Source organism: Neopsephotus bourkii, unplaced genomic scaffold (genome assembly GCF_033783945.1).
Source record: "Neopsephotus bourkii isolate Nb327-2 ecotype Australia unplaced genomic scaffold, CSIRO-AGI_Nbou_v1 NB_1630, whole genome shotgun sequence".
Classification (NCBI taxonomy): domain Eukaryota; kingdom Metazoa; phylum Chordata; class Aves; order Psittaciformes; family Psittacidae; genus Neopsephotus; species Neopsephotus bourkii.
This window is the reverse complement of record NW_026902105.1, coordinates 11,196,271-11,222,602: the sequence shown is the minus strand read 5'-3', so window position 1 is coordinate 11,222,602 and position 26,332 is coordinate 11,196,271. Positions and strand designations below refer to the sequence as shown.

The following is a 26,332-nucleotide window of genomic DNA, read 5'->3' as shown; positions in this document are numbered from 1 at the left end:
GGGAGAAATGAGCTCTAACTTTCTCAAATAACAAGCTTTCACTTCTCAAGAAGTAGCCCCCAAAGCCCCACATCTCTTGGCTCAGGCAGCACCGTGACACACATCACAGCAGGAAACAGAGAAAAGCACCCAGAGGACATGACCAAGGGAAAGGAGTAAGGGCTGAGGCCAGGGAATGATTTGGTGACCACTTCTTAGAAGGGTTTAGACTTGAGGGAAAGGGAAAGGGGAAGAAATCTGTCACCAGGATGTCATGTCCTAAGACAGGCAATACATGCAGACTTACAGGATGTTTAGCCAACTCCATTTGTCCAATCTGGGGAGCAGCCTTGGCATCAGCCTCATCCAACACAACATCAGCATGAAGGAGTCTATGGAGCTCCCAGAAGAGAGGAAGGAGCTCAATAATTAACACAAAACATTAGTAACCTGTGTGTGTCTATAGCTGCACACCTCCCCCTTTGACTCATTCACGATGTGTTAGGAAAACGCAGATGGTTGTGATTTATAAAGCTGATGAGTCACTGTACCTCTTTGCTTCCCCCCCAAGGGCTTCTCTGTATCTTCACATTCCCCGATGAGGAGTACGGATCAGAGGATAAAAAAACTACAAAGCAGACTAGCGTAATGTCTCCCCTCCCACACGATGGTTTTAACTGTGTCCCCTAAACACTGCCATTCTTCTCTCCTGCCCCCATTTCCCCCTCCACTCATTTATGCTCCAGTGAACTCAACAGCTATCACTTCAAGCCATCCAGATTGATACTGCTTATGCAGTCCAAACCTTTGCATCACCTGGGAAAGCTTCAGTACCCAATAATTTCCCCTTTTAAAACATGGCTTGTAATTGTAACAACTAAAATTATCCACTTCCTGAATGGGAAGTCTTGGGCTATGGTGCCAGATGCTATCAACGGAGGCCAAAAGCTGGGTTTGGGGTATGGAACAGCACCTCAAGCCCACCACACTAAATACTTGCACAGTGATGCAATGGAAACATTCATTTGGACATTTCTGGAAGCAGGAATTTCAACACCCCTCCTTCGAAACCAAGCCACCCCTGGACACTGCCAGACTGATTATCACAGGACCTGAACACCCAGTGTCCTCCTAACACAGCCAGAGGATATCAAAGGAATCTGAAGTCCACAGCACTTCAGGACAGCTCCCATTTTAAGCACAAGAACAGTCAGCTGTTGGCCTAACTCACACGGTTCAGTACCCTGATGAACCAAGGAGGCAAACCTCAGGCATCCAACATCAAAAATGCCATGTTTCTGTCTGGGAGTGCACGTGCTGGCTCTGGAGAGCACACTGCAGACACTCATGCTGCCTGTGCCAACAGCCAGGTCAGGTCTCCCCTTCCTAGCCAAATTCAGATGAACAACTTTAAACTGCTAGCAGATGATGCACATGCGTTTCCCAACCCAGATCTCTATTTAGGAGACTCCTGTGATACAGATGAGCCCCTGTGTTGCCAGGAAAATAAATCTCCTTCCTCAAACCTGACCCTATTTCTTCCCAAATAGCTGGTGCCCACTCTCCCAACCAAGATAGAGATGAAAAGCAGGTGCATAAGGTCAACAGGACACATCTCTGCCATGCCTGCACACAGGAAGGTGGCTGCTGCTGGTTAAGAGGAATGAGGTGCTCAGGCAATTACTTGCCTAATGCAGTGCTTTGCATTGGTCTGATCTCCTCAGCTCCCTCTGCCCTGGTGATGAGCAGATCTGGTTCTGCTGAGGAGCTTTGGAAGTATCTTGGTGTAAATAACATTCAGTCTCATCGCATTTAGCATTAAATTTCATTGTGCTCTACTTGCTTAAAGGAGAGTTTCAAAAATGGCCTCATAATAAACCATGAAAGACACAGTTCCTCATTTGGAGGGTTTTCTTCTCAAAAAGCAATAACATGACTTCTACTGACTATGTAAACCAGGTATCTTTTCTTAGTCCTTTCCCCTCATGTAGGAGTCTGCCTCAGAAACTTAATGACCTGTGGTGATCAGAGGATCCCTCTGGCCCGATATCTGCAGGCTTTACAGCTGTTAAGCCACCAATCTCACAGCAGACCTGTGAATTAAAGCACTGCTATTATTCCCACTGCTCAGATGGGCAATTAAGGCATGCAGACAGCGTGGCCAAGGCTTCGTTCAACGGACAAGACAATTTATACCTTTCTGTCACCAAAAGGGATGGGGTAGTGACAGTGCAGAAATCATGCCTTACCCAAGGGTCTTCAGAAGGGCTGGAAACTGCATTCAGGTTTTCCATGCTATAGGCTACTGCTCCATCCTCCAGTAAATCCAGGTTATCCTCCTGTCTCTCAGGTTCAAGATATTTAACAGCCTCCACTAAAGGTGCTGGTACTCTTCTCTTCGGCAAATCTGATCTCTCAGCAAACTAGCACCGAAGTTAGAACACCACCACAGCTCTCACCAGCAGGCTCACGGGAGGAAGCAAAAGTCTGAAGATCAAAGGTCTGAACTATCTGCTTTCCTTCAGAAATCACTCATCAGGCCAGGTGCACGCACACAGCAGAGGGGCCTGTCTGCTTCCGATGGTGCCAAACCTCCCTCCCTTTTAGCTCGGGTCCTTACACAAGCCAGAAGTTACCTTCCTCTGCAGCAAAACACATCGCTAGTGAAGCTGCACGGATTCTTCCTAGTCTTCCTTTGCCTGAACATTACAGTTCAATAGCTCTTCCAACCACTCCCTAAATTCTGGGAAAATTTAGTATTTTAGGGAGGGTTCCCATGTGATGAAGACCTTAAGACAATCCCATCTCATTTGAAGTCTCTGGGTACCATCAACATATTCTTCTCTTTCTGGCTCTGGAGGCTGTGGAAGAGTTGACCCACACCTCTTTCAGTCAAGCACATATTTTTTCCCTGCTGTTGGTAACACAAGCAGAGCATTCCTACCATCACCACATTATCCCTTCATCAGCTCCTTGGTCAGCTCTGAGGTCAAATACTGAAAAAGTGACCCTCTAAAAGACGCTTAGCTACTCCGTTTTCCATCATCCTAATCACATGCTATGGCTGTTGAAGTTTTATTACATCTGCTATACTTCATCTCCTGCAATTCCCACTTAGATCACCTCTGCACATCATTTGCCCCTTATTGGTTTCAAATTGTATCTCAGCACTTTGTTTTCAAAGTGTATTTAAATATCTCTCCTTCCTTTAGTAAGCACCCAGACCTCGTACTTATACAAAACACTTTGGTTTAGTATAATCCTATTAACTGTGTGACAGAGAACCTACCACATGTTCAGCAAAAGAGGCAAAGGCATAATAAATAGCAAGTCCAGCAAGATACTTTGAAACATCCACATGCTTTTGCTTCACTGAAGGTCAAAAAACACCTTCCTCAGCTTACAGGGCATTTAAGGCACCTAATACAAGACCAAAGGCCACCAACAACTGTCTTCACTGGAAATCAGAAGCCAGCTGATATTCCAGATGTCTATACCATCTGAAGCTCCGAATTCATAGTTATTCGTAGCTGAAGGTATTAATGAAGTAACACTGCTCTAATTACTTCTGTCGTCCAACAAATATGCTGCCAATCAAATATTTATCTTCCTTATGAAAAATCACAGATTAAGGCATAGGATTTTTACATTAAAATAAAAAGAAACAGAACTAGAAAGCCTTTCAAAACTGTGTTTGTGTATGAGGCCTGTCTTTCCATGTGGTCCCTCTGTGGTTTTCGGTGGGTGTGCACAGTGTATTAATCATCCCTACACACACCTATTAAGCAGTGCAAACAAACGTATTTTGCCCCTGTGGATCACGGGACCTATGAGCTTCCTCTTCCTCCCTGCAGCACCCTGTTGCTGCTGTGATTTGTCACAGGGCAGAGCCACTGCCCTCTGTGCACAGTAACAGTTCTGCTGTTGGGAGAATTTGGCACGGCCACAAAGGACCTTTGTTCGTGCCAGAAGTTGGGCACACAATGCAATCCTTCCCCCTTGTCACACAGAGTTGGGTTTCCACAGCCGGGTTAGAAACACTCCCCGATGACTGTAACCCACAAACCCAAATACCGTCCCCATTCCCAACACGAGATCCTTCTTCCAACATCAAGTACTGCAGGATGGAGGAGAAAGAGGGGAGCAGTCACTGCTTTTTGGGGCACTAATTCCTGTGAACTCCAACCATACTTGCAGCAAAGATGGGTCTGGCAGACTGCTGAAGCTTTGCTCTCAGTCTCTTTGAAGGGCTTATTGCTATTGGGATACTACAAGACCACCTGAACAGAAGGATCTCCAATTTCCAGGTATATTCTTGTCCTCAAGAGGTCAGAAACTTGGCAGATAGAGCTGATCTAACATTAGGTGATTCCTTTGTGCTTAATCTGACAGCCTGTGTGTGCATGTGTGTTATATCATTACATATATATATTAATCTATTTCAGCGCAGCAGCTCTGGAGCACTGCTCTCAATCCAGCCTGTCCCACCTTTCCCTCAAATGGCCCTTTCAACAAGGCTCCCTGGACCAGCAACCAGGAGCTCCATGAGAGGATGCCAATATAGAGGGCAGGGGACAGAGGGTGAGCACATCCTGACATGATGCTGTTGGAAAAAGAGTGGGATTTTGTGGGATGCAAATATCTCTGCATTTTCACCCAGTCAATAGAAAGAGATGATTACTGGATCACTCACAAATTATTTAAGATCCCAGTTCAAAAGAAGCAGTGCTTCTTTTGGAAACACGCAGAAAAGGATCTCTGGAAGTAAATGAAGTTTCATAAGACCCGATTATGTACCAAAAAATAATAGACACACTTGTAAAGACAATCAGACCAGCACAGTCCATGCCTTCACAGACTTTTGCCACAGAACACACCACAAAGGACACATTCTGTTTCTTCCACTTCTTGTTTTAAACATTGAGGAATGCAGAACAAACCAGTTCCTGCTTCCAAAGCTGAGTTTGATCTGGACCATCCAAAGCTTGGATGCTTTGGCATCTGCTTGGAAGGCCCCTTATGCTCCCAAACCACAAAAGGGACCATGTTGCACCCAGACAGATTATTACTGTGCTGGAGAATAAACTGCCAAGGGAAAACAAACAAACAAACAAACAAGAATTGGCAAAGCCTCCCATTCATTTAGTTCTCACCAGTGGAAGCGTTTGCCATCAGAACACCTTTAAAGTGTGACAAAGTACATTTGGCAGTTGCCTCCTCCCATCTCCTCCCACGTTTTAATCTGGGCATACTCACTATTCCCGGTGCAGGGCCAGAGTCATCGCAGGAATCGGCATCTTTGTCTCCCTGGTGCCTGTAATCCCCCCGGGGCTACTTCATAGCACGTCCAGATGAACAAACTGTAACAATGATGCTTGAGCAATACTTGAGAAATGCAGAAAAGGAGGAGAACTGCTCCTTAAAACAGTTTCTTACTAAAGAGTATTTTCTAAATCCCTGTTTTCACCCCTCTTTTCTGTTACGCTGGGTTTCTTCTCCCGTTTTGGGGAGGCCAGGACCAGGTCTGCAGCAATGTGCCCAGGGGTTATGCTTGCTCCCACCCGCTCCAGCAAACCCTCCTCCTTCCTACCCTCTCCTCTCTGCTACAAAACAGGCTCCAACCAACCAGTCATCAAAATCCAGAGTGACACTAATATTCAGTATTTGTTTGCCAAAACACATGTGCGCTCCTTCCAAGGGAAGAAAGAAAAGAAAGAGACACCCTTAATGATATAATTTCAAGAGCCACTGATTTTGTGACCAGCTTGCCTTAATTTAGTTTGTCTCCTGGGTTTGTAATGTTTGTGAAAATCCCTCTCTCGCAAAGAAACAGCCACCAAACACCCCACTATGAACTCAGTGCAATGTGGCAGCTCTTTCCATGGCAACCCACCAGCACTGAGCCTGCTTTTTGCATGGACTTCGCTGAGCTGGGAAGGAGGGCAGGGAAAGAGCCTGCTGAAAAGCTCCGGCTGTCGACTCCAGCCTGGCAGTCCTGCCACCCCAGGGAACCAAATGCACCAGGGAAAGGCAGCACTTTACAGCCTTGCTGCTAAAACCTGTCTTTGCTCCAACTGTTAACCAGCTGCTCGGTCATTTGCAGGTTGGTTGGTTTGCCTGATTTGTAAATCACAGTCAGTGTACTCTGTTCCCTAAACAGCATGGAAAATTACTTTCTTTAGTCCCAAAATCATTCTCCTCACCAGAAGGGAATGGAATTAGGCAACTGGGCCATGATCTCAGATGCAATAGCAGGATGCTTACTGGGGATACCTCCTTTTGGAAGAGAAGTTGTGTCACCCCCAGAACTGTCAAGACAACCATGCTGGGCCCACCACTGCCATGGGCAGCCTGGACAGTATGAAGGGCAGGCAGGGTGCTTGTGAGCTCCCTGACTGCCCCCAGAAGCCATCACTAGATGTTGTGCCTGATGTTCTGCTAGGACCAACCTGCCACTGCCATTGCTACGGCATAGCTATGCCATAGCATAACTAAACATGGGCCAGGCTCCCAAACTTGTCTCTGCAACCACAAGCTTTCCTCCAAAACACACCCCACCACCCTTTGATGAATACTTCAGAAATTCAGCCACCAGACATGTGGGAGCTCAGACCTCCTGTCGTATCACGTCTTTGGCTATTCTTCAACCTAACCACGTAGCTAAACCTTTTGCATAACTAACTCAGGATCCAAAGCTGACACAAGCCAGCTCCCAAGAATTTCGCCCCTTCCCTTCCCTGCAGCATTCCCTCCCTGTCTTATCACCTGCTTAAGATTGTGCCTTAAGCACTATGATTACCCAGATTGGAGCAATCCAGGGTTATTTCTCCTGAAGCTTTATGTGAAAGTTTCGCTGCACAAGTTTCTGAGGGTTAGGAAAAACCACGTTCCACAGCAAGAACTGATGCTATTACTGTAAGTCACTTGACCCCAAAATCCAAATAAGAAGGGGAAGGGGAGAGAGAACAGTCTGGTTGGTAAGGTTGGAGATAGAGATCTGAAATAGCATCTCAGAGAAGCATTCATCAGCCATCACCTCTCCCAAATCCACTGTGGGCTTCAAGCCTCTTTCCCAAGAAATGCACTGGAAAAACACATGTGTATGTAAAGAGCCTCAGTTCTAGCAGACCAGTTGCCTTCTGATGGGGAAACACTTGCTCAGGAATGTTTCCTGAAGCAACTCCAGCCTCAGGACTTGTGATATTCAGTGAACTAGATGAAGACTTACTGCATGCTCCTCACCTGAGAGAGGAGCCCAAGAAAAAAAACAAACCAAACCAAACCAAACCAAACCAAACCAAACCAAACCAAACCAAACCAAACCAAACCAAACCAAGAATTCTTTAATTCCTTCTGTTTTTTTTTCTCCCCATGAAGTTCCTCTTCATGATTTCTTTGTCTCATGGTCGTGATTTGCTTCTCCTCCAATGCCTTTTGCCATCACCCCCACCCTGAATTGTTCAGTGGTGAGGGAAGATCGGCAGAAACCAGACAAACCGCTCACATAGCTCCCAATTTGTGTGGCCTCTAGAAATGCTCCTGAGAGACAGTCCTGTAGATGAGGGCTACTTCTGGCTAGGGGAGGAATCAAACCCGATATGACCCAAAGCATTTAATTCCCCTGGTATCTCCTGTGGCCCCACAACAGTAAATTAAAGGGTAAAAATCAGAGGGGAGAAAGGCAACAAACAAGAAGCCATTAAAATCTTGTGGTACTCATGCAAGCCACAGGCCCCTGCTCTCCTTCTGAAAACATTCATTTCTACACCAAAGTTATCCCGTGCATGGTACTGCAAGAGGAGGAGAGACAGCCAGAGAGCGTGAAAAGGCTGCGGAGCCTGTAATGGAAAATCCTCACTCAGTCACTGAGCAGTCCTCTCGTAACACTTATTAAAATAAAGCGAATATGATGAAACACAGCCTAATTGCACACGACGCTGCTGAGAAATTGGATCCAGCTGCTGAAATCGGCTCCCAAACCCCTCCTCTCCAAATACTGGTGGTTCACATCAGTTAACCACATCCAAACCACCCCTGAGCAAGAAAGGGTGAGAGAGACAAAACAGAATGGGCACCCTGTGTTTGATTTACCTTCAGAGCAGGGATGGCGTCTAAATCTTCTCTAGTCTCTTTTGTCACTTGCCAAGGGTCTAACACAGCATCTCTAGCTGCTCCCTGATGATGAAAGGTGGCACTAACTGAAAGAGTTCAAGGGCGACATCCATGGGACTTGGTATCAAATGTTCCATGAGCGAGTGAGAAAGAAGCCTCAATATTAGGACTGGGAAAGCAAGTTAAAAAAGGGCCTCTCTGTTTTCTTCTCATCATTTGCTTTTAATTCTAGATCTTATTCTTTCAAAACTGAATTCAAACAAGAATAGACATTTTTACTCCTTTTGTGGGATAAATCAGCCTAACTGCTGAGGTCAGTGTTTTCAGACCAATGCATAAAAGCAGAAGACCCAGCTGAGGAAATTCAGTGCTGGCTGATTCATCCTTTAGAAAGGATGAAGAACAGCCATCCCAGCACGTCAAGTTTGTCCTTTGAAGGTGAAACAATTTAGTGTTGGTATTAGATGGCAGGAATAAGAAAAAAAATGCAAACCCTTTCCAGAGTGCCCCAGGTATCTTTTGAGGGCTTCAAATGCTAAACAATGGGATAGCCCCCCTGGTCCATTGAGCTTCCAGTGAACCGAAGTGACATGAAAGGCATCCTTCCCCATTTGCTTCTTGGCATGGTGGTATCTCCTGCCCCATACATGCATACAGAGACTGGGGCAGCAAAGCAGAGGAGAACCATAAATTACTTAACCCACGGAAAGGGATTTTAGATGGGGTCCACGCCTCGTGTTTCAGAGGAACGAAAGCACAGCCTGAGGCTTGCAGAAACAAAACCACCATCAACACCCCCAAAACCACACACAGAAAACCCATCTAAAGAATACTATGAGAGAAAAGGGAGAAGACTGGGGGGAAGTACAATGATATTTCATTCTGATCTGAAGAAATCAAGAGGGTGTTTGCGTGGGGAAAAGAAAGTCCTCCTTGGACAGCCCTATTTCAAAATGCAGGTGCATATACACACTACCTGTATCAAGCTATACAAAACCAGCACTTGCCATATCCTTAGGGTGTAAATAGCACCAGGAAAGAAACACCTTTCAACTTGGTCCTCTGTTTGCTTGCAGTCTCAAGTGACTCAAAGGAAGGGCTGTCTGAAGATGCCCTGTAGTGGGTCAAACTTACCCAGCAGGTAGGAGAGCTACAAATCAATCACTTTAAAATAAAAAACCAACAAAAACTCCTGAGGCTTGCTGGGAAGAAGTAAAATTTTGGGGAAAAAAGGTAAAGATGAAAAGCACCTGTAATGTCTTTAACACAGCACTAAAGTTCTTCTGAAGAGAAAGCACAGAAGTGCTAAGAAGAGAAAAGAAAGGAAAAGAAGAAAGCAGCTCATTGACATCAGCTATAGATACATATTTTTTAATGGGCATTAGGTCAGCAGGGTGTTTTCCATGTGCCCTGCTTCAACTAGAGCTTTGATGATGTTACATGTGCCATTTTAATACAGTATTTATCTTGTTGGGACCGTAAGTTTATTCTTCGCATGTGCACATGCGCACGGATGACAGTGCAGGGTTTTCCCCGGGGAAAAAGGGAAGAAGGGTGATTTATACGCAGATGAGAAGACAGTAGATGTTGGGATGCACCTCAACTGGTTTTTGGGTTGTTGACAAGGGGAAGGCGGGAGAAATAAACAAACAGCATGTTGGTCAAGGCAGCAGTGATAAAGCACATTTTTTGCTGGGTTTTTTTATCTCTAGATTTGCATCTACACATAGATGAAGACACCGGAGGTTTCCTCCTTCACAAAGACTACAAAAAAGGAAAGAGCATGAATCCACATTCTCCTTTCCTTTCAAATTCCACAGTGCTTCTCTAATCTAATTCAATAGGACTGTGTAAACAGACTGGAGCCCGTAAGAGTTCCCAGTGAATTAGCTGCTTGACTAACAATGTGGAAGTTAAAGAAGATTAGCTGGAAGCTGAGATCAACATTGAAAACACAGACTAGGGACAGACTGAGCAGGTTTGGAAGCTAGCTTTCAGAAAAGCCTACCCTACAACCATAGTATTAGGATAGTATTACCATAATTAGAATAGATTATATTTTTTTTCTTAAGGTGTATAAGAAGCCTGGAGAACACCATTTGTGCTGATTGACTGTAATAACTGCATGCGGTACACTCAGCTACACACAATACCTTTTATAGTTGAATATAGCCTATAAACCCCAAACAAGCCCAGAGAATTTTTCTGATTACATTAGACACAGCAGTGGTATTACCCACTGTTGAACAGCTGGCAGAGACAAAGACCAAAGCAGAGGACATCCATACCTCTGTGAGGAATCTCCACTACAGGCAGCATGGGTGTAGTGATGATATAGATGGATGGTGCATGGATTTGCTTTGCCCTTTGGCAGGTGATGCTGGGGCAGGAAAAAGGCATAAGACCCACCAAGAAGCTTAACATTTGAAAGTTGCTGTAAGAACAAGTAAGGGGTTAACAATTTCCAGTGGTTTTACGTTACAAGGGGCAAGACAGAAATGGGGATACATTTTCAAATTTAATTTTACATTCCCTGAGGATTATATTCCAGGAAATGACTCTGTTATGTGAATATTGTTACTGCATGACATTTTGGTCCCATTATCTCAGACTCTTTTTGGCATGTATGTCAGATGTGATTCACCATATGTTTAATGACATGCAACACACTGGTTCAAATATATCCTACTAATGCAACAAGCCAAGAGAACCTTTATTTTCTTATGCTTCAAGTTACAACTTAACTCAGAAACGCTTCAGTCACATAGTCCCCATCCAATTTTAAGATCTCCCATGTAGATTTATGTAACTTTAAACAACAAAAGAAAACCTCCTGAGACAGATAAAACTGTTTTTCATAAATCTGAGAATGACAGGATATGGTTTGACTGTTAGCACTAGAAACATCCTGATCCCAAGACCTTCTTGAGCATTTCTGAGCTATTCATGTGAAGAAGTTTCTCTATGACTGTTAGGCAGGTTTATCATAGCAAGAAGGTTTTCCCAGATCAACAGCTTCGACTCAATCACAGCTTCAGTGCTACAAAACTAAACAAGCCCCAATCCCTGTCCCAAAGGGGTTACATGGTATTTCCCTGCTCAAAGGGGAGTTAGGAGGATTATTAGCTGTGAATTGCTTTGAAGGGAAAAAGATAAGTGCTAAATATTGCTGTTTCCATGAGTCAACACACATGCTTCAAATATCCTTACTAGCCATTTACACTATGATGAAAATGGCAATTTTGAGCAATAAGCTAGATGCTTTACAATCAGTAGTTCAGGAACAACAAGCAACACAATGCGTTACTACCTCTGTCCGTAGCCCCTTGCAGACAGATCTGTTTTAAGGTTAAACCTTAAACTCATTCATTTCAACTCATGCAGGCAGCCAAATTTTGTTCAGAGCCCCTTCAGGGAAAGGGCTGAGTGTGCTTCTGCAGAGGGCAAAGAGCAAGTGGCGCCCACCAGAATGTGGTCAAACTTGTGAAGGGGTAACTACCCTTTTGGACTTCCTATGAAAACACGGCTTGCCTCAGGTTAACCACTGCAATTCTGAAGGTGCAAAGAGCAATGTGGAACCAGCCCCTGCCAAAGAGGGTCTCAGATAAGGGGATAAGGAGCAGCAGAGGAACACCAGCCACCCTCCACTTTCCACACTGGAAAGGATACACAGGGGAGCAGTGTGCGTGGATCTAGCCATACTATCAGTCACCCTTTTGACCAGGTAAGAAAAAAGTCCACCAAATTCACTCACAGGAATACAAAGCCTCCCCCTCCTGAGCTTCCAATTGCTTGGATAAAATCCAGCCTTTGTAAAGCAGCCACAGACTGATTTTCAGTTGTGTCCAGTACACAAATATCCAAACAACTTAATGGGACTCCCAGGAGTTCAGTGTCCTGGAAAAACATGGAAGTCCTATGCATTTCATACAGGAGTCTGACACAGCACTGGTGCCTAAACCCTGACCAATACGCCAGCTATGATGTTATCGGTCTGCGGTGCCATCCCAGCCAAGGCTCCCACCAGCAGGAAGAGCCAGGGAAAGCACGAGGACACACACCAAGGGCTTTACATAATGCCCTGGCTAGCCTCACTGAAACAAACTGGCTCCTTCGCTCAAGTAGATTAGGTGGTATCCCAAAAGGAAAGCACAGCTAGTTACATGAACTCTTTAAACAGCAGTGTTTCCTGAGAGGCATCCCTGAGGATTGTCCCTCTTTTTAGAGTTCTCAAGGCTGTTTGAGGAAGAGCAAAGGCACAGAGCAGTGCTGGACAGTGCCAGCAACATTAATCCTGCTAAAGCCTCCTGAAAAGCAAAGTGAGCTGACTGATAGCAACTGATGGGGCTGCACAGAAGAGGGTGGTTTCTCCCCCAGAACAGACCATGACACAAAACATGAGCATGCTGTAATGCTCAATGCACCCCAAGAGCAACCTCCACCTGAGCAGATACTACACCAGAACCAGGTGAGGCCACAGACATGCACTGCAGGGGCAAGAAGTGATGCATCTTGAAATCATCTATTACAAAATCCAGGGTTTGAAGGCAGCATGAAAGCAGTGTGTTTTAAGGGAGGCTTTCAATAGCCAGCAGGTAGCTGGTATGGCAGCACCTCGGCACTTAGGGTGTTGGGAAGGGATCTTGGAAAGGGACTCTGCAATTTTCCAGCAGCTGTTGTGCTGTCAATGCCGTATGTGGTGCAGGGTTCATTACATTGATGGTACTGCCGCTAAATTTACAGGCATATGTTTTAGGCAGCCGTGGAAGAGGACAGGATGCTTGAGCCCAGTTCTCTGTCCCACTGACATATCACACAGCACAGTAAATAGACCAGAGCAGAAGCAACAGTTTCAACACATACCTACGACTGGCCAGAAGCCTGATGGGCACTGCTATGTATTCGCTGGGAGACAAGTGACAAGTTGAAAGGCCACGTGTCGGAACCAGGGACCGTGATGTGCAGGGGTCATTCACCAGCTAAACCTACTAGTTGGGTTTTGATTTTTCATATTTGCTGAATGGGAAGCCCCAGCCACTGCCAATGGCACAGTAAGCCCCCTCCTGCAGACGCAGTGCCTCTGGTGTAAAGCCAAACCTTCACAAGCCTGATGCAAACCACCATACAGCAACGATCACATGGCTCCATCACCTGTAAGCACTGTGCTATGCAGCACACCTAGCCCAGCAATGCTGCTCAGGGCTGCAGCCCAGAAGCTCCCCATCCTTATAAGTGAGTTTATTCCATGTTTATTCCTTTTGCAACTAGGTTATGAAACCCTCAAAAGATCTTGCTAATTGCATATGCTCTTTTAGAGTCACCCACCCTTTTACCAAAACCAAAAGCAGCTAAAACACTGTTTTCTTCCCCACTGCCACCACGGCAGCTGTTTGGATGTCACCATCTCCCTCTCCATGTATCACATCCCCACGCACAGCTGTGCATAGACCAGATACATCAAGATCACAGAGTGGCACTGAGGGCACTACTGGGGGATGAGTACAGGATTTCTTTTTGCCTGGTTGGCCTCAGGCTTAAGGACGCATCAAAGCCATCCTCCATGGAAAGGGGGATGCAGACCATTGTCCCCTTGTGCCTGCCTGTACCATCACCATGGACACACAACATATGGCAGGGGACGTAAACCCAGCTTCCAGCCTGCCCTGTCTGCCTCTCATGATGAAAACCCCTCTCTGGGATCCCTGAATGTATGTTACAGCTGGCTTTGGAAGCTTTTAACACACAGAACATACCTCTGATTTCACCATCACCTCCAGTGGTCAGGGCTAGTGAGAGGCTAAGGTATGCAGACAGTAGTTCATCCAAATGACACAATTACTCAGCCAGACTTGGCTTGAAAGACGTGCTCAGAGAGCCTCATAACACACATGAAATGCACCCTTCAGGTTTTCACAGACAGCAATGTAAGGTACTTTTGCATCTTCTCATATGCCAAATGGCACAGTTTTTAGAGTGACAGACCAAAACTATTGCTGCAACAGGCAATATGGTACATTACTGTGGCAGAAGGCTCTTTGGCTTTGATAACATGCACCCAAAGAACTGCGTTCATAACGAAGCAACATCTATAAAGGGTGGGCTCCCTTCTCACAACACGCATAAGGCCTGCTTCTCACCTACTATACCTAATTAATATATACCAATTAGATAAGATTATAGAAATATATATAACTAACAGAACTATGTTCTATGAATCACAGAATAGTTAGGGTTGGAAAGAACCTTAAGATCATCTAGTGCCATGGGCAGGGACATTTCACACTAAACCATATCACCCAAGGCTCTGTCCAACCTGGCCTTGAATACCGTCAGGGATAGAGCATTCACAGCTTCCCTGGGCAACTCATTCCAGTGCCTCACCACCCTTACAGTAACATATACATCTATTATCAATAAAAAGCAATAACAATAAATGCAAGACCATTCCCCATCATACTGGAGCTTGAGTCTCCTTCTGTAGTAGACCCTGAGCACTGCACTTGCTCCTCACCCTTCCTACACACGCTCACAGCAGCATCTGAAACCCAGAGCCCTGAGTGTTGCAGGGTTTGATTCATCCATAGCAAGCCTGGCTGGATTGAAGAGTGCAGCAAACACAGCTACAGTCTGTGTTTGAGGCATGCAAGCAGAAGACCATGCTTGCAGAAGTGCAGACAGGAAACATGCCGGATTGTTTATACCTGAGTCATGATTAATGTTGACAGTGAAAATCAAGACAATTCAGAGACCACTACCGCACTCAGTGCCTATGCGAAGCTCTTGCCTAACTGCAGCAACAGCAAAATTGGGACTAACCACATGTTACCCATGCAAGTATCATGGCTGCGTTGCATGAAACTATTAGTGATGTAAAGCACATGATGCTCACCCCTCTCTTTATTTGCTGGGTTAGGAGACAGGAGCAGGTTTTCAACACACAAGCAGGCTCACGGATTCAAGCACTCCTGCTTTCAGGATATCAGCCTTCCTGATTTTCCAACAGGCACCCTAGCGAGCGAGCAGCCACTGAGAAGACAACACTACCAAAACCTATTGACAGCACGGAAGAGAAAAGAAAGGTCTGGGACAGGTGGAAATGGGAAGCTTCAGGAAAGTTCCCTGCGATTTTTGTTGCTTTCGATCTCTCTCAATTCACCTGACTCCATCCTTTCATGGTCTGGTTTACCAGGCAGACATGGAAGTAGCACTTTGTGTTTTAAGTCAGCTGCGACCAGTAAAGAGGAAAGCTAGCAAAGCCTGGGTTAGCTTGAAAAGTAGGGGGTGAGAGGCTGGGTGAAGGGAAGAGACCCCATGCTTGATTACATGGGGATTTGGGACAGATCACTAACTTGCAATACCAGGTGCATGCATGGATCCCAAACCTCCATAGAAAAAACAAAAAACAACAACCAAACAAACCAAAAGGCCCTCAGGCTTCAGTCTGGGGAGTCCTTGTTTCTGCAACATCTCTCAACACTTGCTTGGGAGAGATGTGCCCTTTGCTCCCACACAGGGCTTTTTGCCAGCTTGGATCCAGCCTCAGCCTCAGGGGTGGGAAAGTCAGACCTGCCACAGTGTGCGTTGTGCCTCTCCAGAGGATGTGCCAGGCCCAAATAACTGTCAACTGAAAATCCATACAGCACATTACACCCATACAGAGAGGCTGAGCTGGGGAGCAGCAGGTAAACTCTTTTACACCAGCCTGTGTTTGCAGTGGAGATTTTATTTCCCTTTGCAAAACACGTTTCAGCTTTTCCAGAATGACTCCAGTACATGTCTACCCAAATAAAAACATAGGCTCTTCTGTTCAACACACACACACACACATGCACACCCTTGACTAACCTGATTTCCCTCTTTGGGAACAGTTTTCCAGGGCAGATCTGACCATGCAAACCTACTACCCACTGTGGCACTCAAGCAATATGCATCAGGGATTCCCTGGCTCACTCGCTGCTGGGTCTGGTCCACCACACAGGCTGCTGGCACAGCCATCCCTCCCCAGGAGCCCACTGCTCGCCTGTGTGCCCCCACCACTCGGAGATGGCGGTGCTCCTGACCTTCCATGTTTTCCCATCTGCTCTGCTGTCTGGGTTTTGGCCATTGGCCACAGGTCTGTCACCCGTAACCTAGGAGCATTTCTCTTACACCCCAGCACTTAGCCCAAGCAGGATCGCTATCCTGCAGCGTTTTTCTCTGTATCCTTTCCAAAATATGGCCACAAGATGAAAATTCCAAGTAGAAATGTTATTTCTCTGCCTTCTCACCACAATTCCCATTCAGCTACTTAACCATTCACCCTATGATATTCAAAAGCACCACTGCTCAGACCCCTACCCACGCTAGTCACTGTCACCAAACCCTTCTGACCTGCTCAAGGGAACAGCTCCCCTTGTCCACAGTGTTTGGTTCAAACCTCTCAGCCCCCCTTGTCCCTCTGCAGTTGCCTGATGGCGTTTGTTAACGTCGCAGCGCTAGCCTCCTCCGCTCCACCAGCAGTGCCAGCTTCATCCATCTGCTCCTCAGCTTCTCCCACAACAGTTACTGCTGTCCCTCACGCTGCCCCTCCGGCACGGCAGGACCTCATGCCATCCGTCTGCACAGCCTGGCCTGCAAGCCTCATGGAGACCCATGTCCGCTATCAAATCAGTCCAATTTCATTTCTGCAGTGTATTTCAGTTCCTTGCTGGTGGGACCTTGCCAGACCTACTGAGAACCAGCCGCTGACATGGGTGCCTCCAAGAACGTGCTGCTCTGTGGTTGCTGTTATCCACCCAGAGACCCTGCTCCCGTCACATCCTGGGATTGCCTTTGGACTCCTTGAGGTTGCCATCAGCTGGCAAAAGGGTTTAAACAGAGATCAAGAAACTTATTGCACTAAGAAGCATAGGATGTAACTCAGAAGAATGCTTTAAAGAACGGCCTAACACACCCATCCTGTTTGCAGTGTTACTGCAGCAATATATCACTACAATTTCAGTTGCAACAGCACACCATCAGCATAAATAGGAAGAAAGCTTAAGGCTAACTTTCTTCTTGGCTTGCAGGAGGAGTTTGAGCAAATCTCTTGCACCTTAGTTTACATGTCTGGGGACTGGGTTTGTACCTCCTTCTGAGCTGCTTAATCCCAAATGCCAACCCATCAGCCACATGTGGCAGAAACTGGCTGTGCTGCTTTGGAAGGAGGACCCAACACTGCGTGATCAGAACACTGTAACGACTGAAGACATCCTTCAGCTTGGACCACTTGTAGAAATGGGTACAAAAGACATCTGGTACAGGATGGTACTTCTCTCACCTAATTTTCACCATCTAGTTTATGGCTCAGAGTGACTGGGGAAGAGATGGACAACCAAGGGTTATGCCTGCAACCTGCTTCAAACATTTGTCCTAAAGCAGGATGCAACGTCTCTGCAAGTGGTGCAGTCTCTGAACCGAAGCCAGAAGTGGTTACACAGCTACTACAGAATAACTGCTTAGCCTAGAAAGATCCAGGGTGAAACACATCCTGCTCCATCTCCCTAGGTCTATCTTTCCCACCTACAAGATGGGATAACAGCACCATGCCGGCCTTGGGAGAGCAAGAGGCCAACTGCATCAGTCCCAGGGACCTGGCAAGAAACCACAGTGACACGTGACAGAGGAACCTATAGCCTCAGACTCCTCTGCCTAAGACGAACATTCAACAGCCTTCCTCTCAGGAAATAAAGGTGTTATCATCCAAACAAGGCTTCAATACGATATTAAGGAATGTGATGTGAATAGAGATTAAGTGTGCAATAGTGAACCACAGAAAATAGGGGCTGGGAGGGAATCCCATGAGAGTGACACATTTACTTCATTATTATATCACACATGACATTAAGTATCCACCAAGTCCCTCAAGGCACAATTCTTGCATAAAAAGCATCCTCGCTTACTAAGCACAATAGAACCTGCAACCCCTCTACAAATCAAGGGTATTTACAAAGAGAGCTGTTAAATATTTATTTTTCTCTGGAGACAGAGATCTCTGCTCACTTGTTTCCACTGCAGAATCAGGGAACAGAGGAGCTCACCTAAAAAAAGACCAGGAACCAGTCCAGAGCCTGATCCGGACACAGCACCAGCCTCCTCGACAAGCTGGCGAGTGAAAAGCATCCAACCTGACACAGAGGGAACATGAAGCAAACAAAATGGGAATGATCTCATCCAGGAGGCAAAGGTAGAAGAAGGAATGCCAGTGACAAAGCAGCGCTTAATAAACACTGTCACACCGCTCTGTCCTGATAGAGCTGGCTTGGCAGTATACATTAATGAAGTAACAACCTTCAATTGTGAAGGGTAACTGCAGATTTGCATTACATTTGCTTTCTGTCTTGGGAACAAGCATGGGTTTCTCAACTAATAAATTAGTGATTTTTATTTCTTTTTCACCTTTATAAAAATTATTGTTTGGAAGCTGACAATTTTTTTTGGGGGGGGGAGGGGGAGGAAAAAACCCAACCAAAAAACCATGGCTCTGAATTACACTTCACTGCTAACCCTTTGTAGTAGTAATTGTAATAGTTCCTACTCCAGCTTGCCAAAAGCTGAGTTTTAATTAAATATTAAAAAGCTATTTGTTAAAATAATGTTGCCATAGCAACTAGAGAAAGCTAAAATACCCTGGCGTTTCTGACTCACAGCATATTAATCAAGCACCAGCCATTATATAATGAGCACCCCCCTGCAAGCGCCCACAGGAGCCACAGCCCCGAATGCCCGAACCCACAGCCCCAAGCTGGTTTCTGCTCCTGGATGGACTCTGCCCATCTGCAGGGCTTGGTAGTTATCCAGGCTCAGCCCAGGAATCACGTGCCCAAATATTCTGGGGAAGCCATTCTGGAGCACTCATGGTCGGTATGTCCCTATGGACACATTGGGCAAGGGCAGGTTTTGGTGAGGGACACAAGGATGGTGGCTCCCCAAGTGCCTGCAGCATCAAGGAGCTTATGTGGCTCCTTCCCAGTGAGCCTCAACCATCTGCCTCCAGCGCTTGTCTCTCAAATGTGATGCTCACATCAGATCTAGTTCTGTAAAAATGACTGTGTTTTTAATTACTGGAATTATTTCCTGCAGCAGGTGCCTTCCTACCACCAGGCCAACTGTGCAAAACTCCAAAGACTATAGAATCACAGAATGGTTTGGGTTGGAAAGGACCTTAAGATCATCCTGTTCCAACCCCCCTGCCATGGGCAGGCACACCTCACACTAAACCATGTCATCCAGGGCTCTGTCCAACTTGGTCCTGAACACTGTCAGGGATGGAGCATTTATCACTCCTTCGGGCAACCCATCCCAGTGCCTCACCACCCTCACAGTGAAGAACTTCCTCATATCTAACCTGAACTCCCCCTGTTTAAGTTTAAATCCGTCACCCCCTGTCCTATCATTGCAGTCCCTAATGAAGAGTCCCTCTCTGGCATCCTTGTGGGCCCCCTTCAGATACTGGAAGGCTTCTATGCGGTCTCCACGCAGCCTTCTAACCTTGCGAGATTAAACCCTGCAAGTGCAAACCAGTTCAGCTGCCCACCCAGAACAGCTTAGTTACACATTTAAACCAGGACAAACAAAGTAACCTCAAACCTCATCCCACCCAAGCTGAAAAAACCATTCTACACTCTGTCCACACACCAGCAAGGATGGCATGGCTTAGTGTGAGGTGTCCCTGCCCATGGCAGGGGGGTTGGAACTGAATGATCTTAAGGTCCTTTCCAACCCAAACCATTCTATGATTCTATGGAAACTTCAGCCATCCATCCAGCTGCCGAAGCTTTCTGACCCGTGGCACAGTGGCACTCACTGCCAGCCCTGGGGGAGGCTTTTCCCAGTGGACACAGTTTGTGTCAGAGGCGATGGGACTTTTCCCATTGCTTCCATCCATGTTGTGGCATCAACACATGGTCTGCAATGATGGGAACAGCGGCAGGAGGGAGCCAAGTGATTGAGGTCCAGAGCAACGTTGGCTTGGGGGAACAAAACCAGGAGGGAGAAGGGCAGCTGGCTGCTCAGATGGAGTTGGGGACAACTTTCCTCCCCCTCAATGATTCAATTTTGTGCTTTTAACTCCCCTTCCTCTTTTTTTTTTTTTTTTTTTTTTCAATGGAAAATAAGTACCTAACACACGTACTAACTGAAAGGAATGTGATATTACAGCATTTGTATGCCAGCTTTGGTTTCCTGCTGCTTTGTTTGGGTGTCACAGGCTGTGACTATGACAACCAGAAGCAGTTACTGGACTGATGTCATTTGTGACATCATGCTTAATGGAAACAAAAAGGAAGAAGAGACACTACCAAAAATAAGGAGAATGGAACAAAACCTGCTTTTGCCTCTTCAAGCACCATCAACTCCTGTTTATGGAGTAATGTCCCAAAGGATCACCACACTGGGGTGGCTGGAGAACCAGGCAGCAGCAGCCCTGTTCTTACCAAAGCCTGGGCTGTGCTAAGCACTTGGGAAAACCTGCTCTCTTCTGTCTCTTGGCTGCAGGATGAACTGAGAGTCTGCAGTTGCATGGAAGACATTTCACCCCTTCCCGGCTGGGAACCACTGGCATGATCCAAAGCTTACGCCTGGCTTCCAGGTCTGAGATGAAGGGAGCAATGGAGGCTTTTGGCTAAACCTCATCTCTCCTGACTCAGTTTCTCCTGCTCTCCAAACAACCTCTCCTTTCCGTCTCTATTCTTCAGTCATAGCAGTGTTCCCCCCTCCCTTTTAAAAATAAGGCACAGTCTGTCCAACATTGCTGGAGAGCTGCCTGGCTGAGCACGGGCAAAACGTGCACTGACTTTGTGAGGAGTGCAGTGCTCACAGAGGTGGCTTTTCTGGTGACAAGCCTTACAGGGCTGCCCCATCTGGAGCCCAATCTCTCACCCCATCTAGGAGCAAGGAGGCAGCATCACCACTGTGGTTCACAAAGCCATTACTGTGAGTAGCACTGTCACTCACAAGGCACCATGACTAGAACTGCTGTCAGAGCCTTTCCGTGCTTTGACAGAAAATGTTTACAAATCCACTTCTCAAGCTCCAAGTCACAAAAACCCCCAAACCCTAAAGCTCCCATCCCATCTATACCTTACCTGGCAGACAACAGTCCACTGCAGCGTCACCTTTATAGGTACACATCCAGAAGTCTTGACACAAACCAGTTCATTTTTTCGAGTTACTTTTCCCAATACATGGAAAGTGCTCCTCTACCCTCTGTGCTCTCCTGCTAAACCCACTATACCTTCACAGCACAATGTTGCATCCTGCTCCAGGCACTCCCAGGGCCCCACTGATCTGTAGCCAACCCACCAACCTGTCCTCACATGCGGTGTCCCAGAGTGGGAGAGCAGCCACACCACTGTGATACAGCTCAAGATGCTTCTCCTCAAGCACATACAACCTGAATCCTCCCAGAGCTTGGTCCCCCACAAGGAGACGGCTCTGCCTTGCACTGCCCAGAGAATAAATCCCCATCAGGGGGATCTTGCCCATTAAAAAAGTGGATATTGCTTTTAAACAGCAGAGCAGAGATGCTGCCTTGCAAAGGGGAGGTGGGTAAAGCCTAACAGGTAAAGCCATCACTGCTCTCTGCCCTGCCTCTTTGTGCTCATCAATGTGCCCAAGCCCACTGGAACCGGCAGGAGCTACCCAAGGAACACCATCCCTGACTGCTCATAAAAGCACATCAGCACCTGGTGCTGGTCCCCTCTGAATGGTGATCAGCTGGATGCAGCAGTGGTTTGGGTTTGGCTTCAATGCTGCCAGCCTGCTGCATCCCATGCTGCCACCCCTCACAGGGGACAGCACCTCCAGGAGCAGCCACAGGGAATTTTCACCTCTGGGTGTTGGGTGGGAAATAGGAGAAAGGGAAATGTCAAGCAAGCCTCCTTTCCCTTCTCACCATCAAGTCTCCCACTGAACGCCTGATCCTAACACATTTTCCAGGACAATACTTGAAAAGGATGCAAAGAGCGGATGTACAGGAATAGAGCTCCTCCAGCTCTGGTTTCTCTCTGAGCAACTAAGGGCAGAGAGTTTCTTGGTTGGCATCACCTCACTGCAGCCATCTCTCACTCCTCAGTTCATCACTCAGGCTTCTGCCACCAGGCAAAGCATTATGAGAGAGGTAAATGGGAATTTACAGACTCCTTTCACTGCTGAGCAACAACTACATCTTGCTGCAACAATTTCAGAGCCATCTGAAACCATATACAAGTCACCTAGGCAGCCTTCCAGGCAGCCTGCTCTTGCTTTCTTTCTCACCCTCTTAATACAGCTGTATCAGAGGCACCCACAGGCTGCATGCTGCCCTCAGCATCACTGCTTTGCTTTGACTTAACATAGTCAACAGCTACCTGGGACTAGCTGTCCACCTCTGAGGAGCAGCTCCTCGTTTATTCCTTCTGTGGAAGCAACCACCAATGGGATGCATTAGTATACAGATTCATTAGGATCTCAGAAACACTTTCCAAATTTCAACACTGCCTACTTTAACAATAAACCAAGCAAACTTTGCTTTTCAGATGAACAAAGAGCATTTCTGGCATATGGATATACTTCGACAGACACAACACGTACATGTGGCATCTTTCTGCTGAATTCTATTCACCTAAATAAGTATCTACTGTTCCCATCAATTTGTAGACAACACAGCTGTAGAAAAGAGACCAGAGCCCATCCTGTGCAATTCTTGTGACTGAAAATAATAAACCCCACAGCTCAATTAATGGGTCTCATGTGACAGTTTAAACACCAAAGAGCGAGGAGAAAATGTTTGTATGGACCTTAGTGAGGGAGGACCAATACAAAACATCATCCTAATTTCACATCCCTTTTCTCCCAGTAACTACACTCACTGCCTTCACAAAAGGCTGAAAGTAGGATTCCTTATTCAGTTTTTTTCCTTACCAGTTTCTGAATGCTTGTTACATATTTATTAAAGGCTTTTTACCACATCTTTACCAAACACTGATTGACTCAAGTTTCTCTCCCTTTCTTTTTTCAGGCTCATTTCAATGTGGGGTTTTTATTCTACTCTAGCCCAAATACAACTGTACTGCCATAACAGCAAACAGGCTGTAAGCCACTGAAATAAAAATGGAAACAAAACTCTGCTGATTTCCAAGTAACCATAGATTTCTATCACCATAGAACAGGGTAAAAATGGGATGAGAGTTGGGCTGATTTTAAAAACCTCAATCCCTCCCCATATTCAGCCCTTTCTACTAAGAAATTACTTAAAGCAGTAAAGCCCAGAGCAATAGCATCCAAACCTCCAATCCAAACTGGAGCTCTGCTATCGAGCCTTGCACCAGCCCAAAACAGCTGCTTCAGGAGCCTGTGCTGCATCCAGGACTCCAACCAGGGTCTACCCAGGTTAGTTTACTGAGGCCCTGGCTGGTCCACTTGGAGAGCTGCAAACCAGCCACAGCTGCTAAGAAATCCTTTAGCAATGGAAAACACCATGGTGAAGTTGCTCCTTAAATGTACACTTCTGTATTTATACATTTATATGCACACTTTTATATTTATACATTTATATATAAAGCTCCTGGCCAAACCGCTTTGGAGGAAGGGAGGGAGCAAAGCATGCAGGTGTCTCCTGTGCTGTAAAGTTCCTCCAATGCTGCTTTATCACATCAGGGAAGAGCTAAGTATTGGATAGCTTTCTGTTTTGATGACAGGGCTAGGGTGGTGTGCATGCACACAAAACCAAACCTCACAGTCAATCTGTGCTCTTCTCCCCTTACAGACTTCCTTCCCAAGGAACGCCTTCCATCAACTCTCCAGCAAGATTTTGTTTCTCAAGGCTGGTAAAGCTTGGAAACAACAAACAAGCTTCAGATGGTGCTAATGGTCCATTCTGCTGACCATATTCTCAGTTAATGCATTCATGTGGTTCATATCTGCAGAGAGATAATTATTCAGCCTATGTGGTGACACAATGCTGACTTTATTTTGTGGCTTGTGAAGAGGTGCCAAAGGCACACAACTGGCTCCAAAAGACTGGATTTGCTTGCTGTAAACATTTCTTAAAATGTCTTTAAAAAAAGAAATTAAGAAAAAAAAATCTTCCTTCTGTTCAAGCGAGCTTGTGTTTCTCACTTAAGGGAAAATAGGGGAAAAAAGCTACTCACAGCACTGTATTTCTTACATCCCAGGAATCTCAGTACTTACACCTCTCTGAAGGCGAGCAGAACTTCTAATACCTACAAAAGGGGGAAAACTATGTAAGTTGAGGGAAAAAAAGAAGTGAAAATAGCAGACATCTCTTCCACTCTCTGACTTGCAATGTTGTTCTTTTCACCAGCACCCAGGAATGCCGACTGACAGGAATCGCAGCGATTCCCTTTCCCATTGACCACCACTGACAGAAGCAGAATCTGAAAGAGCTGGTCCTCCAGCCCTGTTACAGGAGCACAACAAACCTTGGGGCCTCCTGGGAAAAAAAGAATCCACATTTCTTAGGCCAAGCAAACAGTGGGGAGCACTCACACACTGATGTCCTAAGATACCACTGCTGTGGTTTGGACTGGAAATACCCACAAAACATCTGCTGCTGGAGACGTGCACCAGAACAAGCTCTGTTTGACTACTGGGGCCTTGGACAAAATGCCATCCAAATTGCCTTTCTCCTCCTTCAAGGGACTCACCTGCTGTGTCCCAGAGCTAAAGGCGGCTTTCCTCATTTTTCCCCTACAGAAATGGGAGAGGAAGGTTTAGCTTCAGCAACTGCAACTGCAGAACTGATACAAAAAATTTCACCTTTCACACCTGAGAAACACCATGCCTGCAGGTCTGCAAAGAACAGGCAAAGAGAAAATAAATGGTCATGGGACCTCTCTGAGTAAAATACACACAGCAAAACACCCTGCTAGTTCCTCAAGAGGCAGAAGCTAATCAATTGCTTCAGCAGCACCAAGAGCACTACCTGCATTTTCATCTCAAGCTGAAGTACTTGAGTTTGAAACTTCAGGCTCTTGTTATCTGGCCAGAGGAAGGGCAGATTCCACCCCAGATTCCTTCACTGGAGTTTTTTGCTCCTTCCCAGCAGGTTAGGAGGGTGTTTTTCGGCTCTTTTCAAAAGGAACTACAACTTGATTTCCTGAAAGAACATCATGGCTAGTAGAGGAGATGGGAGGCCAGGAGCTGTTACACAACCAAACCCATCTTTTAAGAGCTTAGAATAGAAAAAGCTGCATATTTATTCATAGATAAAAGGGAAGCTGCTTCTCGCTTTGCTCCATCTCAGAGTAAGGCAAAAAATTGCCAGTTTCACTGAATTGCAAAAGAGCAATACACATACGGGATAGCTGCTGATTTTGTGCTATTTACACCTCCAAAGCTTTTGGACTCAGCCGGCCACCTTCTGCTACCCTTCCTCTCTCTTTTGAGTTAAATCCTCCATTCTCCCACTGTAGGCTGCATGCCTGGAGCCAAGTTGTTCCTGTATTTAATGGACTTAGTCCAGTTATCTCGTACCAAAACCACTATCTGAAACCCTGCTTTTTCAGTGCTGTGTCCAACATGCAAAAGTGACCCTGCATCTTGCCAACAGGACCAAAACCACCCCCGGGGATAAAACACTTTAAATGAACAACAAAATCACCTGTAGTGCAGCACAGCCCCGTCTTTCCCCTCTAACCTCTAAGCAGATCTCTAACCTCTGCTTAGAAAGTTAATGAAAATGAATATGTATGTTGCTTTTGCTTCTTAGGACTATAATGAGCCTTACAATTTTTGGTGCCTTTCCTAAAGACCCAGCTGGTGAAGTTTCTGTGATGATCCCTGCTTTCACAAACGTAAAGCAGAAAGACATCTCCAGGGTTATTAAATCCAGCCCCTTGCTGGTGTACTCGTACTGCACAATCATCTTCAGAAAGCGTGTAAAAAGTTTCTACTCCTTGTGGCTATGAGAATATGATTTGGGTTTAACATAACAGCTCAGAAAGAAGTTGGTAATGTATGCATATACATATATATACATACATATTTCACATCTTTTAAACAATTTAATGATTTTGGGAGATCCGCTGCTTTTGAAAGCCTGGAGTTAGGCAATAGTGAAATCATAGAATCATAGAATGGTTTGGGTTTGAAAGGACCTTAAAGTCATCCAGTTCCGACCCCCTGCCATGAGCAGGGACACCAGGTTCCTCAAAGCCCTATTCAGCCTGGCTTTGAACACCGCCAGGGATGGAGCATTCACAACTTCCTTGGGCAATCCATT

At 46.0% G+C, this 26,332-nt stretch overlaps 1 protein-coding gene across 4 annotated transcripts in view; it reads right to left on the bottom strand.

Annotated features, from left to right (window-relative positions):
- Nucleotides 1-26,332, bottom strand: part of ZHX2 (zinc fingers and homeoboxes 2) — a 74,963-nt gene that overhangs the window by 18,231 nt on the left and 30,400 nt on the right. For 2 of the 4 annotated variants that reach the window (XM_061373487.1, XM_061373486.1), the window contains exon 2: nucleotides 24,240-24,311. The exons of the other annotated variants lie outside the window; for them this stretch is intronic. The gene's annotated coding sequence lies outside the window, so the exon portion shown is untranslated. The remainder of the gene's footprint in view (nucleotides 1-24,239; nucleotides 24,312-26,332) is intronic. 4 annotated transcript variants of the gene reach the window in all.